We start from the raw sequence: 15,052 nt of genomic DNA, 5'->3' as shown, positions 1-15,052 counted from the left end.
GATCTTCATTTGCTGAGGTCCTCACCACTCTCTATGGTATCCTTAACCTCTAAGTCCACTGTCAATTGCTATTAATAATAAATAGCATGGTTCAATAACAGAACCTGAGCTAATGTTTTGTATAGTATGGCTGTTTCATCTTGCCTGGACTTTTCAGGCAAATGTATCTGCAATCCATGACATTGATAATATTCAGCTAACAAGTAATTTGTGTTCCAATGGGGTTTCTCTTGTCCTTAGAAACAGATTAAACGCCACACCATGGCTAATTAGATCCTCCAGGAACTAGATGCTTCAATCCTCTGACCTCCCTTCACAACTCTCCACTTGGCTTCAAATGTACTCCTATTTTCTGTCCTCAATGGCCCTCTTCCATTTTCTTAATATCAAGCTGCCTCCAGCCTCTATGCCTTTATTTTGCAGTTTTCTTTAGAATTTCTTTCCTTCAGATAATCAGCATGGCTGGCTCCTAATTCTGTCACACATGTAAATATTTGTTACCAAGAAGTTCCTTCCTTCAAATACAAGTTGTTCTGAAATAATGCATCTCAGTGCTCTGTTCTTTCAGGATCTTCAACAAGCAACTTGTGAGAAAGGTTTACTCCAAGGCAAAGGGGGAAATTTTCTAAGGGCAAGATTAATTCAAACTTTTAGTCAGAATCAAGTGACAAAGACCACACACAGAATGGACTGGAATTCCAAAACTTGATTCCACTTTGAAGAATGTGTACTATTAGGTTTACTCGATTTTTAAACTCTGTTCATGCAAATACAACGGTGCCCGTTCAACGTAGCTAGCTAGTAAACGTATCTTGAACACCACTTATTTCCCTGAAGAAAAATTTCTAGCATATTATATGCTAAATAAAACATTTTGGCACTGATTGGAGTTATAAATGGTGCTCTTCTTATGTAGGTTTTCCATTAGGGTCCTTCAAATACTAACTTCCTGGAGTATTAGTCCTGATTAGCTTACTTGATATTATTAATAAACCCTCCCTAAGGGGGTGATAAAATTAACACAGATTCATTCCTGTACGTGCACATGCATATCACATACTCCATGAGGCGTTTTAAAGTACATCATAGGAAATATAACAAACGGGAATTAATCACCAATACACAAAACAGACAATGAGAATCCTCTCCTCCCTTTCTCCCCGCCCCCTCACGTTAAACCAATTTTGAGTGTACTGACAAGAAAATTAAACGTTGGCTTACTGTGGGACTGAGTGACTGGCTCGCTCCTTTATTCTTTCGGTGGAACTCACGGGATTTGAAGAAATTGCTTCCGGCACCTCCCATCATAACTTGAAAAGTATTTGATCACAAACGACTCCAGTCTGGATCTGGCTTAAAATGGAACTATGGCTGCAGCCCTCCTCGCCGCGTACGCGGTGAATGCGGCTCACGTGACACGTGGCATGGCACGTGACACATGGCATGGCACGTGGCACTGTGCCGGGCTCGGAGCATGCGCCCTGCATGCTGCATTCTGCATGCCTGCACTGGCGTCTCTACACCCCTGTGCTCAGTCCGGCCTAGAGGCTGCAGGCAGGATGCTGGAGGCTGCAGGCTGCGCGCTCTCCTTATGGCTTCGCTGCCATACTCAGCTTTGCGAGCGTGAATTCTCACAACGCGCTTTAATGGAGAATAACAGAAAACGGTGTTGGAGTAGTGGAAAATGGCAATTTTGCACAGGAAGCTTTGGGAGCTGTGCTTTACTGTAATTTGCCTTAAGTTAGAACAAAATTGAACAAAAAATGAGGAATTTGGTGCTTTGGAAAGTGTGAAAACTGCTAGTGAACTCTAGACTCCTCTATCAGAAGTAACTGAAATGAATGAAACTAGCAGAAAGTCCAGCACTTGTCAACAAATCTTGTTATGAAGACAGTTGGCTGATCAAGATGACACTCAGTGATCTTGCACAACTAGATAAGTGAAGAAGTATATGAAAAAAATACATAAGATCTATCGAGGAATGAAGACAGAACCCCTAAATAAACTAGTTTGAAACAACTTAATCTAAGATCGTTGTCTTAAATTAATGGTGGATAAATTTTTTGAAAGCAGCTTATAGCAAAAGAAATTACTGGCCACATATGTTACTTGTAGAAATACCCTGTAAATGGCTAATGATTTCAGATAAACTCTATGCATCTTTTTCACAGCACTTTATAACATTTAGGTCAGTTGGTAAAGAATTTGCCTGCAATGCAGGAGACCCTAGTTCGATTCCTGGGTCGGGAAGATCCACTGGAGAAGGGATAGGCTACTCTCTCCAGTATTCTTGGGCTTCTCTTGTGGCTCAGCTGGTAAAGAATCCTCCCACAACGCAGGAGATCTGGGTTCAATCCCTGGGTTGGGAAGATCCCCTGGAGAAGGGAAAGGCTACCCACTCTAGTATCCTGGCCTGGAGAATCCCATGGACTGCAAAGAGTCCGAATGACTGACAGACTTTCACTTTCATAACTTTTAGGTTAGGCTCCAATTATAATGGGCTTCCCAGGTGGCACTGTACTGTACTTAGTCGCTCAGTCACGTCTGACTCTTTGAGACCCCATAGACTGTAGCCCACCAGCCTCCTCTGTCCATGGGGATTCTCCAGGCAAGAATACTGGAGTGGGTTGCCATGCCCTCCTCCAGGGGATCTTCCCAACCCAGGGATTGAACCCACATCTCCAGCATTGCAGGCAGATTCTTTACTGTCTGAGCCACTAGGGAAGCCTATGTAGGAGACATAAGAGACATGAGTTCGATCCCTGGGTCAGGAAGGTCCCCTGGACGAAGGCACTGGCAACCCACACCAGTGTTCTTATGTGGAGAATCCTGTGGACACAGAGGAGCTTGGTGGGGCTCCTGTCCATAGGGCTGCAGAGTCCAACATGACTGAAGTGACTTAGCAGGCACACACCAGTTATAATATTCAAAATTCCTGAGGTTATCTGTGGTTAAAAACTAGTTATAAAAATTCTGTAATTCAAGGATGACATTGTTTTCTTATGTCTTATATAATATTGTAACTTGCTTACAGCCACCCCTGGATTTGGGTCAAAATACCTAATGATCTTCCCATTGGAAATAACTGGAGGTGGAGAAGAGCTTTTGTTAGTTGTACAGTGTCAGATGAAGAACAATATTCTTAAATGTGCAATATACTGTGTTTACTGGTGCTGTTTTTATACAGTGAAGCATCAGCCTTGAGGCAGAATAAGAAACAGTTCAATAATAAAACATTTAACTTTACAATTGAAAAAAAAGGAACTGTTGCTTCTGCATTTATGGATCTTTATGGGCTAAATAGGCACTGCAGGCTTTCCTGAATAACTGTCATGAATCTCAAACTATGCTCCTCCCAATTTTCTCTTCCCGCTTCTTGAATATATTTATTGCACACAGGTGTAAATAGAAATGTAGAATTTACCGGCAATTTGATCAGATAAAGAGAGGAGAGGTTTAATATCAAATACTCCAAGATAAACTCGATTAAAACCTTACTGAGTGATCTCTTTTCTTTCAAGTCTGTCTTCCAGGCCCCTCCTGCCTCTCATGGGATCCAGCATCTATCCTCTCTTCACTCCTCTCCCCTCAGGTGCTGCCTAGCTCCTGTAGATCCCAACCCTTCTTCTCTTCCAAAAGTAAACGTGTTTCTCTTCTTTACCACATTCATAATAACCAACCTTTTTTTTTTTTTTCTGAATCATTGATGCCAGTGATAGCACAAACCCTAGAGCCCCAGCATCCAGTATGAATGAGTTTATCAAAATAGCTAATGTAGGTCTTCTGGAGGATTTGTATGTCTGCAGTCCATAAAAATAAAATTTCTTATATTATATATCTCTCCTTATAGAAAAATATAAACATCTTACAAGCATATTTTTGAAACACAATCACTTCTTAATTTGGAGGCTTCATACAAGAAATAGAAAAAAATGCTCATTAAGTTTGGTTTTTCTTCAAATATGATGGTTGTAGCTTCCTATGATATGGTATTTGGTATGCAGCAAAAAGGTACAAGCTGTTCTGTCTCAACACGCACCAATCTACACTTATTTGTGTACAGAGTATTAACCTAAGAACAAATATCTAAAAATAACTGGGCTATCATAATAAATACCCTAAAATAACTTTATTTATAAAAAAACCTGAAAAAATGGATTCCAGTAATTGACTCTTTAGCAGGTGTAATCTGTCACTCTATGTTCTTTTGGCAATTATGTTTTCTAGGGAAAAAAATCAGAACTAAGGTCATTTGCAATTTTGCAATAATATTGGTCCAGGAAGTAGTTCAGGAGAAGTTGGAATTCCTAGGACATTTCCATTATTTATGGGAAAAGTACTTAAGAATATTTGAAATCAGTACAGTCATAGAAAAATATCTGCCTTATTCCTAAGTAACACCAGCTCTCCAAATAGGCAGAGAACAGGCAGCTGTCTAAATATTATGATGTAAGAAGCAGTACAAAGTCCTAATTTTCTGAATCATCTCCATCTATCATTGTGTTTCTTGACACCTGGATTAAAATTGTCATTGCTTGAAGCTTTCCTCAGACTATGAGAAAAGAAGCCATATTCTTTAGGGGAATTTTTTTTTTTGTTAAAATGTTTATCAAAATATATTGCAAGGGAATGGAGGTAAATCTTGGGAATGAAGAAAACTTCAATTAGGAATACATTATGACTAGAAGAATGAGATGTTGGCCCAACAAGAATGAGAAATTGTGTGTCATAGTGGGAAAAAAACTACAGTTGACTCTTGAATAAAGAAAGTTTGAAATGCTTAGTTCCACTTACATATGGATTTTTTTTTTTCACTAAATATGTACTACTGTTGTCAAACTCAAATTTGTGTGCCCAACACACAAAAAGGCCAAACAAACCCAAACTCTTCTGGAGTGGAGAAAGGATTATTTATTGCAGGGCCTTGCAAGGAGAAAGGGATTGCTCATGCTCAAAAGACCCAAACTCCTCAATGGGCTTCAGGGAAGAAGTTTTTACAGGCAAGATTTAGAGAGAGGTCTGCAGGCTTTCTTCTGGGTTGACTGCTGGTGAGGTAACAGGGTGGTGTTTCAGGAATCTCAACCATCAGCCTTCTGGTAACAAAGTGGGGTCCACATGCTTTGCTCAGGTTAAAGTTACCATCCTCCACCTGGGTGGGAGCCTTAATTCCTGTAGAAGAACTCAGAGATGTGTATCAAATAGATATACACATCCTCCTAGGAAAAACCAGGTTCAGGCCCCTTGGCTGCACTGGTGTTTCTGCATTCCCACACTCCCCTGGTGGCTCAGATAGTAAAGAATGTGCCTGCAGCGTGGGGTACCTGGGTTCAAACCCCCAGAGAAGGGAATGGCTACCCTCTCCAGTATTCTTGCCTAGAGAATCCCATGGACAGAGGAGGCTGACGGGATTATAGTCCATGGGGTTGCAAAGAGTTGGACATACATGGCTGAGTGACTAACACTCCTAATTAGTAACTGTTTAAATCTGCCCTTTGGGACCCAGGGAAGGTCAAGGAAGCTTTAAGCCTTTTCCTACAAGCAAGAAATGAGGAACATTGAAAGGCTCTTATGGTTGGGAGATCTCACAGGGTCTGGCTTGTTTCACTAATGTACTACACGATCTGTGGTTGGTTGAATCCACAGGTGCAGAAACACAAATATAGAGGGCTGACTGTAAAGTTATATGTGGATTTTCCAGTGTGTGTGTGTTGGGGGTGAGGTGGGAGTTGGTGCCCTTAACTTCTGTGTTGTTCAAGGGTCAACTGTAAATTCCAAGCCAGGAATTTTGGGTTTTGATATTGACTTGCCAAGGCATCTTGGGCAAGTCGTTTAATTTTTGGCAGACACAACTTTCCAACTGTGAAATGGAAATAATAGCAGAAGCCCTTTCCATGTTCCAGTGTAATGTTGAGGATAGAACGATATGATTTTTACCCTGATAAATTGAGAAATATTGTAATAATATGTTATTACTTTATTAAACAACATGATAGAATTAGAATCAGGAGAATAATGGGGGCAACCAAAGAGAGTCTTACTGTAGGTTAGTGTTAATTATAAATATTGGTAAGATAGAATAAAGGTGCAAAGGAAAGAAAGACAATGAAACTTCCAAAGTGATCCTTCAGCCCGAGACAGATTGGATGCTGCTTTAAGAGGTTGGGGTTAGTCATGCTTAAACTGAACCTCACTTTTATCTCGAATTAACTATAATCATAATACAAGGATAAATTAGGTGAGAGGGGACATATAGATGAACAAGAACAACAAAATAAGAGGCATTAAGAATTACAGATTCTGCTTACTTGTATTTTCAAAACCAAATTGAAATAATGAGGAGGAAGAACTCAAAAGCTAAATTGTTGGGGGAATTTTTTAAAAGGTTTTCTTTGCTATGTTTTCCTAGAATCTTTAGGAGATTGCTTTTAATATGTTCTGATATCATGTGTATCAATATCTGGCATGTTTTCTCCACAATTTACTGAATAAATGTTTAATCTGAGAAAACTGACAAATTTTAAGCACTTTAAAAGTGAGTTGTGACAATTCTGGGATGAACACTTGTTTCATAATCACTCAAATACTGTCATCTGATTATTTACAAATCCACATAGTGAAGTTGATCATAAGTGCTCAGGACTCTGTAGTAATAAAATTATCGTCTCAGGAACAAAAGAAAGTGTGAAACCAGTTGTGATGATTTTTACCCCTGACCTGAAAGTCTGCTATGCATTCTTCAAACAATGCCTTGCCAATGGGGAGACAATTACTGACTTTGCAAAAAATGTCCTAAATTTTCTCTATTAGTTTAGTTCCAGTCATTAGTGTAAAGTTCAGATTTAACTTGAAGTTCACTCCTGAGACATGGTGGAATATTTCCCATCTTTGTCTAGTTCTCAGCTTATCAAAAGTTGCATTCAAAGATGAAAGTATAGGGGAGAAAAAGGGAATATCCCAGTTGCCTTTAATTTTTCCTGTCTTCTTCCATCCCAGGAGGAGATTGGAGGGAAGACATAAAAAGGGAGAATAGATTATTCAGGACACTTTGGGCTTCACATCTCAAAATCCAAATCTAATTTACTTCAGTTCCAATCATTAGTGTAAAGTTAAAATTACACTTCAGAAGAAGAACTAAAGAGCCTCTTGATTAAACTGAAAGAGGAGAGTGAAAAAGTTGTCTTAAAACTCAACATTCAGAAAACTAAGATCATGGCCTCTGGTCCCATCACTTCATGGCAAATAGATGGGGAAACAATGGAAACAGTGACAGACTTTATTTTCTTGGGCTCCAAAATCACTGCAGATGGTGACTGCAGCCATGAAATTAAAAGACACTTGCTCCTTGGAAGAAAAGCTATGACCAACCTAGACAGCATATTAAAAAGCAGAGACATTACTTTGCCAACAAAGGTCTGTCTAGTCAAGGCTCTGGTTTTTCCAGTAGTCATGTATGGATGTGAGGGTTGTACTATAAAGAAAGCTGAGCACAGAAGAAGTGATGCTTTTGAACTGTGGTGTTGGAGAAGACTCTTGAGAGTCCCTTGGACTGCAAGGAGATCCAACCAGTCCATCCTAAAGGAGATCAATCCTGGGTGTTCATTGGAAGGACTGATGTTGAAGCTGAAACTTCAATACTTAGGCCACCTGATGTGAAGAACCGACTCATTGGAAAAGACCCTGATGCTAGTAAAGATTGAAGGCAGGAGGAGAAAGTGACGACAGAGGATGAGATGGTTGGATGGTATTACCGGCTCGATTAACATAAGTTTGAGTAAGCTCTGGGAGTTGGTGATGGACAGGGAAGCCTGGTGTGCTGCAGTCCATGGGGTGGCAAAGAGTCAGACATGACTGAGGGATTGAACTGACTGAAGAGAAATTTACTGAAAGACTATTTGGCTACTTTATGAGGGAAAACAAATCACTAGGCAAGAAAGGAAAGGAAGCAGCTGAGACTCAGGAAACAAAGAGAATCAAAGGCTACCATCTTATCCATTTCCTTTATTATAACTTCATCCGCCCTACAGTCCCCTGAAGACCAGCTGTTGCCTTAAATAGGAAACATGGGCATCAAGAGCAAACAAGTTTAACACCATGTATCATCCATAAATGAAAGACTCTCTTATAATGACTTGGTTTCAAACAACAAGATCATGGGAGAGGGATTATACTAAGAGCAGCATGGGTCAGATATCCCTGTCCTTGGCACAGCAGTCAGAAGATAAGATAAGAACCAGGCAGGGTTGATTGTTACCTGGTATTTGGAGTGGGGAGAAGAGTGGTTCTGAAGGAAAGTGAGTGGGAAGGATAGTCATTCCCTATTAAGAAGGGGAGGGTAGAGAAAAGACTAAAGAATAGACACTCATAAAGAACAAGTCAGGAGTATCTGGGGGATAATGTTACTTGTTGAGAAATAAATTTTTCTTAAAAACTTACAAAATTATATCTCTTATTTCTATCCACTTCTAACTATATTCTGGTACTACTGTTGGTGAATTTCCGGAACATGCAGCCTCTAATTATAAAAAGGGATTGTTCTCAGAAACTTGATTTGTAAGGAATTTGGATCTGAAAATACATAGAATCAATGCTATTTTTTTCAGGCCAATTTATAGAAACAGGGTCCATAATATTGCCTAAATTATTATAGTAACAGCCCATTTCAATCTAACAAAACATCCATTATGGTATCTATCTAGAAAGTCCAGTTGCCCCATACCATGGAAGACATTTTACCTTCTAGTGGTTTTACATGGATATCAGGCAGCCAGGTAGTGGTTGAGTAAGAGAAGGCAGGAAGGGAGCTCTGCTTGGACTCCCAGGCACCAGCCGTTTTGTCATTTTCTGGATCTGGTTTGGTACAAAGCAGAGAATACAGAATAAAAGTCTGAAAACCTGTGTTCTAGATTGAATGATTGCTCTCTTCTGTGAGACTTCAGAAAATAGGCATTGGTTCACATCTTAATATGATGGTGGTGGTGGTAACAGTATGTGTGTATGTGTATGTGTATGTGTGTGTGTGTGTTAAGAGGCAGTCGGACTGCCATTTGAACTCAAATCTACTTTTAAAGTTCTTCTGACCCTAAAAGGTCATGCTTCTATGATTGAGAAAAAGTACTTTCCCATAACTCTATAGCTGCTTAAGGGAAGGCAGCTCTCTAGGCTAATAGTTTGTGCGGAGAAGACTAGAAATGATTAGAACAGGGACGTAGGCTATTCTTCCATGTCCATCCGTCTATATGGCTCCCTTACTAAAGAGCTTCTGGAAGTTGTCAATAAATATATCTGTTATCAATATGAGTTCATTTGGAGATAATATCAAAAGTCTAATTCATGGCCAGCTTTGAGTAAGAAGCCCTAGCCAAATGGTCCTTCTGGCATCTTCTCTGAGAGGCCCAGCTACCTTGTATTAGCAAATTGGAGACTTTCTAGTTAGTGTATCAAGCTAGAAATAATAGTGCTATTCATTCTCGACAATTTCATTTTATCCCTAAAAATCTGATGGTTACCCTATCAATTATATATATATGTGTGTGTATTAGTTGCTCAGTCGTGTCCGACTCTTTGCAACCCCATGGACTGTAACCCACCAGGCTCCTCTGTCCATGGAATGCTCCAGGCAAGAATACTGGAGTGGATTGCCATTCCCTTCTCCAGAGGAACTTCCCAATCCAGGGATCGAATCCTGGTCTCCTGCATCGCAGGCAGATTCTTTACCGTTTGAGCTACAGGGAAGTCCATATATGTGTGTATATATATATGTTTTCCCTCTCAGTAGTGTCTATTATTTGAGGGATAAATGAAATAAATATCTAAGAAAAGGTAAGTAGACTATAGATGCACAATAAGTTTAGGGAAAAAATTGAAATAATTTCAAGTCATTTTGGTTGTGCTAAGCCATAAACATACTTCAAGAGAATTCTATCTCTTAATCTGTAGGTTTAAATGAAATTCAAAATGAGTTTTTTAAAAAGACTTACATTAAGTTTTGTTAATAATTTTAGAATTTTTCTAATATAAAGGTGATTGTAAATTAAATGCAGTGTATATATACTGAAAGTAAGATTGTTTTCCTTTTCAAGGAAAGAATTTGAAAATTCAAAAGTCATGGTTTTAGGGCAATTAATTTATAATGTCAAAGGTGAGTTTGAGGGTTCTAAGTTTAGTATTGAAAAGAATTTCCCAGGTAAGAGATAATCCTGTGTTGAGAAACTGAATAAATTTGATAGGCAAATACTTGTTTTTCCTAGTTATTACATTTTTATATCATAGGGTAGAAAAAACAGAAAATTACAATTTTAAGCAAAAAATTTTTTAATATTTTTCCTTTGTCATGTAAACGATGTAAATTTGCTTCTCACTAGGCTTTTGCATCAAGTATTAATAAAATCAATATTTGAAAAGAATAAATGGTATCAGCTTATCCAAGGAGAGTTTGTTAAAGATCTATGTAAAAAGAAGAGAGATTGTGACTTTACACATGGGAGACAAGTAAAACAGACCAACTGTAGGGCAGAAAATCAAAAAAGAAAGTGGGTCAGTGAGTCCCATGGTGATACAATAAATTGCTATTATTTAAATGGATGGTCAGAGAGTAAAACTGCCTGTGAACAAGAACGCCTAGGAGAACAGTGGTAAATCTGAACAGAAAAAGAAGGGTCAGAGCAAAAGAATTGCAAAGCTCCAAGTGTGAACTGCAAGTCCTTGGGTCAGGAAGAGGATGAAACAGAACAATCTCATCATTCAGAAGCTTCCTGGCGGCCAGCAAGCTGCATAATGAAAAGCAAACAGAGCTGAGGCCCTCCACAGAGAAAGGGGAGCAAAACAGCCTCAGGACATGGAGAGAGCTGAGCTGATTTTGAAACTACATGTGACTATCAACTCATCAGGATTAGCACTTTCCCACAAAGAAAAAAATTAAGTAACAGGAGAATCACTGAGGAGACCAAAATACTTAATCAAGTCCATTTACATTACTTATATTGTGAAAGCCTTGTACCCAATGGGATTAATTAACTGTGTTTGGTGATCAAAACAACTTTATATACTGAGGAAAGTACCATTTCTCCTTTTCATCTTTAAGATTTCCTGCATATTTTCTTGGATAGGTGGAATTTCAGAAACATAAGTACTAAATGAGTCAAGATTGGTAATCTGAAATAGTATGGGAGACTGAGAAGAACAAAATAACTACAGGCCAAAAATAATCTACCCTTTCTATTTGTTATAGGAGATGTGGTTAAATGGATTGGGCAGAAGTTCATCCATCTGAAAAAAGAAAATTAGCTAGGTTGAAAATTCTTTATACATTGAATAGGAAATTTTTTTAAAGTGAGATAACTTTAAAGTTGGTTAAATGATCAAAAGTTAGTCATTTCCTTATTTAAAATGACTGAGCATCTGTGATGTTCAGGCACTGTTTTGGGCTCTGCTGATCAGTCAACAAATAAAGCAGTATGTTTATTTCATGGTGCTGATATTCTAGCAGAGGCCCACCACAAATCCATAAATAAAGAAATATGCAACCAAGAAGTGATTAGTGCTCTAAAGGAAGGAAAAAATAAGCTAAATCACATTGAAAGTAAAAGATACATGAGATGTTTTAAATGGGACAGTCAGTGGTCTTCTTTGAAGTGATGACATCTCAACAAAGGCCTAATGAAGTGAAGAAAAAAGGCATATGAGCCCCTCAGAAGAAAAGGAATCCAGTAAAGGGAACGAGGTGAACAAGGTCTAAGGCTGTGCAAGGCCTGTGTATAAAATACCAATGTAGCCAAGCAAGTGAGGGAAGGGTTGGAAGGAGACAAGTCCAGAACGAGACAGAACTTAATCATGTAGCATCTTAATGATTATGAATTTATGGTGAGTCATTTGAATTTCATTCTTAGGATAATAGTAATGAGAAGTCATCAAAGATTTTCACTGGAGGAACAATGCAATGTTTGAGAGATTATTCTATAAATTGTTTGGGGAATTAACTGTAGACTGGAAGAAGAGAAAGTGGGGAAACCAGTTAGAAGGCTGTCTGAGATCCTCCAAGCAGAGATTAATGATGGATGGGACTAAGGTGATAGTGCTGGAACTGATGAAAGCTGATTAGATTTGGAATACAATTTTGCATGTAGAGGCTTCACAATTTGGTCATGCATTGGAAAAGGAGTATGAAAGGAACAAGATGATTCAAGGAATACACTGCTGCTGCTGCTAAGTCACTTCAGTTGTGTCTGACTCTATGCGACCCCATAGACGGCAGCCCTCTAGGCTCCCCTGTCCCTGGGATTCTCCACGCAAGAACACTGGAGTGGGTTGCCATTTCCTTTCCCAATGCATGAAAATGAAAAGTGAAAGTGAAGTCGCTCAGTCGTGTCCGACTCTTCGCGACCCCATGGACTGCACCCTACCAGGCTCCTCCTTCCATGGGATTTTTCAGGCAAGAGTACTGGAGTGGGGTGCCATTGCCTTCTCCGAAGGAATACACTAGACCTGAGAATATTCTGTTAACTAAGATGGGAAATATTTGGAAAAGAGAAGGTTGGTAGGGCCAGGTGCTTGTTTCTGTTTGAAGATTCAGGACAGAATCAAGGCCATGTTTTAGATATACTAAATTTGGGATGCCTATTAAACATTTAAAAGTCAGAATACAGTTAGGCTGTTGGTTATATGAATCTGAACTCAGACGCAGCACTGGGACTGACAATATACAGTTGGAAATCATCAATTTACACATTATATTTAAAGCAGTAGTATTGGATGAGATCACCTGAGAAGTGAGTACAAACAGAGAAAACATTCAATAACCAGGTCCTGGAAGTGGCTGGGATGTAGGGTGAGAATGAAAAGGATTGTCTAGCTGGCTATAAAGACCAAGAAGGAGTGGCCAATGAGGTAAATGGAAAAACAGGTGTGTTTGATCATTTTGAGATTAAAATAGTGTTTCAACAAAAAGTGACCAATTATGTTAAATGCTGTCAAGATTTTATCTAAAATGGGTGTGAAACTGACCACTGGATTTCCCCAGATGGAGTTTGTTGGGGAAATTTGACAAGAACTATTTTAAAGGAGTGATGGACATAAAAGTCTGATTAGAGTATGTTAAGGAAAGGTTATAAAATGAGTAATCTTTTATTGTACTGTAGGAGTTTCGTTCTAAAGAGAAGGGGCAGTGCCTAGAGGTAGAATGGAATGAAGAGACAGTTTCTTGAAATGGAAAAAATGAAAATATGCTTTTGTGGTTATGGAAATATTTTAGTTCAGTCAGTTCAGTCGCTCAGTCATGTCCGACTCTTTGCGACCCCATGAATTGCAGCACGCCAGGCCAATGGGAGAAATTGATGATGCCAGAGAGAGACAGTTTATAATTTTTGGATAATTCTTTGAAAGGGTGAGAGATACTATGAAAAAGAGGGGTGGATAAAAATGAAGAGTGAGGCTTATGAGAGGAGGCAGAGATATAGGTATAGATTCAAATATATTGGTAGATTTGGCCATGCAGATGTCAACTCATTAATGGTTACTTCAATTATTTCTGTAAAATCAACTGAGTGTGAAGAGAGTACAGGGTTGTTAGAGATTTGAGGAGAGAAAAATCAGACAGTCTAACAATCTTTGGTGCATTTAGACGACTGATGTTCAGTGATTATTGACACAGATGGATTAATTAATATCATAAGGCTGACTGTCCCCCTGACAATCAGTGAGCAAGAGCTTTAATCAGTTGAGGGAGGGGGTTACTTGCAGAAACAGCACAGTCAGCTCCAACAGTCGTCTTGAAATTAACCATGCAGTGTCATGATTGTTTTAAGTACAGTTAATCTTCATTTTCATGGTTTGTTCCCATTTCTTTGAGGCCTGTCCTCAGGATTTTGGCAGCTTAAGTCATGGCTACAGTCTGGTCATCATGTAGTCAACTTCTTTCACCTGGTGGGGTTTTCAGCATCTACAGTACAGCTCAAAAGAAGCTCAAAAGAAGCTCAAAGGGGGTTTCAATAGCTAAAAGACAGTTCAGAATATTATCTACAACCCTTGAGGAGAAACTAGAAGTCACTGACTTTGCTTAATGACCAAGTGATTATCATTTGGTCTCCTTTGTTTTCTTTCGTTTCTGCATTTTTAAACTTTTTTGATTAAACTTATTTTTTGACTAAAGTTTTTCTACAGACAAAAGGCAGGCTGAGGACTTGGGAGCCCAGGGAAAGGGCCATAGGGCCCTGCTCCGTTTCAAGGGTATGGTAGCCTAGAGTGACCATTGCTTCAATAGAAAGGTACTCTCCTTGGAAGGCAGAGACTTTGAAAATGCCAGCACAGAACATCCTTCTGTGGACACACTTAAAAAAGAAATAGGCATCATTTGTTCTGTGGCTTTAAATGCAACTCTCCATTCATTATTTTATTTTTAGCGCTTTCAAGGCTAACCACTGACTCCTGGTGATTGATGCATTCTTTATTTTAAATATGCTATTGTGTTCAATCAATGACAGCCAAGCCTTGCAAGAGAAGGAGTCATTCTGTCTCTTGCTATAAGTGAAACTACCCAACACTGTTTAACTCCATTATGTGTAGGCTTAAAATTTAACTTTACTTCTGAGTTCATGGAACACATTAGCTTTGAAGAAAAAGGGAGAGTACTTGGCTGTAGAGGGCAAAAGAGACATTTGGTCTATCAAAGTGATTCTCAACCTCGGCTAAGCAGCAGTATCCTTGCAAAATTAAAAAATCATATTCTTGCCTGATTCCAACCTTAGACTTACTGATAAAGATATGAGCACTTTGCATTTTAAAAAATGAAACTAGATTACTCTTCAAAGATACTCTTTGAATTCATACTTCTAATGATAGCAGGTAAGTGTACCTTGTCTCCTATCTTCTCAGCATTTACTGCTAAATCTTTCACCCAGATTTCACTCTTGGGCAACAGCTTTGATAAAATATATGATAAGTAAAATATACATAAATATGTAATACTTCTGAATATTTATGAGTATCAGACAAACATGCTGCCTCTATTTCTACGTATGATTAAGAAATTAGCATATTACACATTTATTCTTCTGCAGAG

At 38.8% G+C, this 15,052-nt stretch overlaps 1 protein-coding gene across 2 annotated transcripts in view; it reads left to right on the top strand.

Annotated features, from left to right (window-relative positions):
• PPP1R1C (protein phosphatase 1 regulatory inhibitor subunit 1C) overlaps positions 1–15,052 on the top strand; it is a 118,673-nt gene that overhangs the window by 96,259 nt on the left and 7,362 nt on the right. The gene's annotated exons all lie outside the window — the stretch shown is intronic.

Source organism: Giraffa tippelskirchi, chromosome 3 (genome assembly GCF_054371585.1).
Source record: "Giraffa tippelskirchi isolate mGirTip1 chromosome 3, T2T-mGirTip1v1.2.pri, whole genome shotgun sequence".
Taxonomy (NCBI): domain Eukaryota; kingdom Metazoa; phylum Chordata; class Mammalia; order Artiodactyla; family Giraffidae; genus Giraffa; species Giraffa tippelskirchi.
The sequence above is the reverse complement of the archived record's forward strand: the minus strand, read 5'-3'. Positions and strand labels throughout refer to the sequence as shown.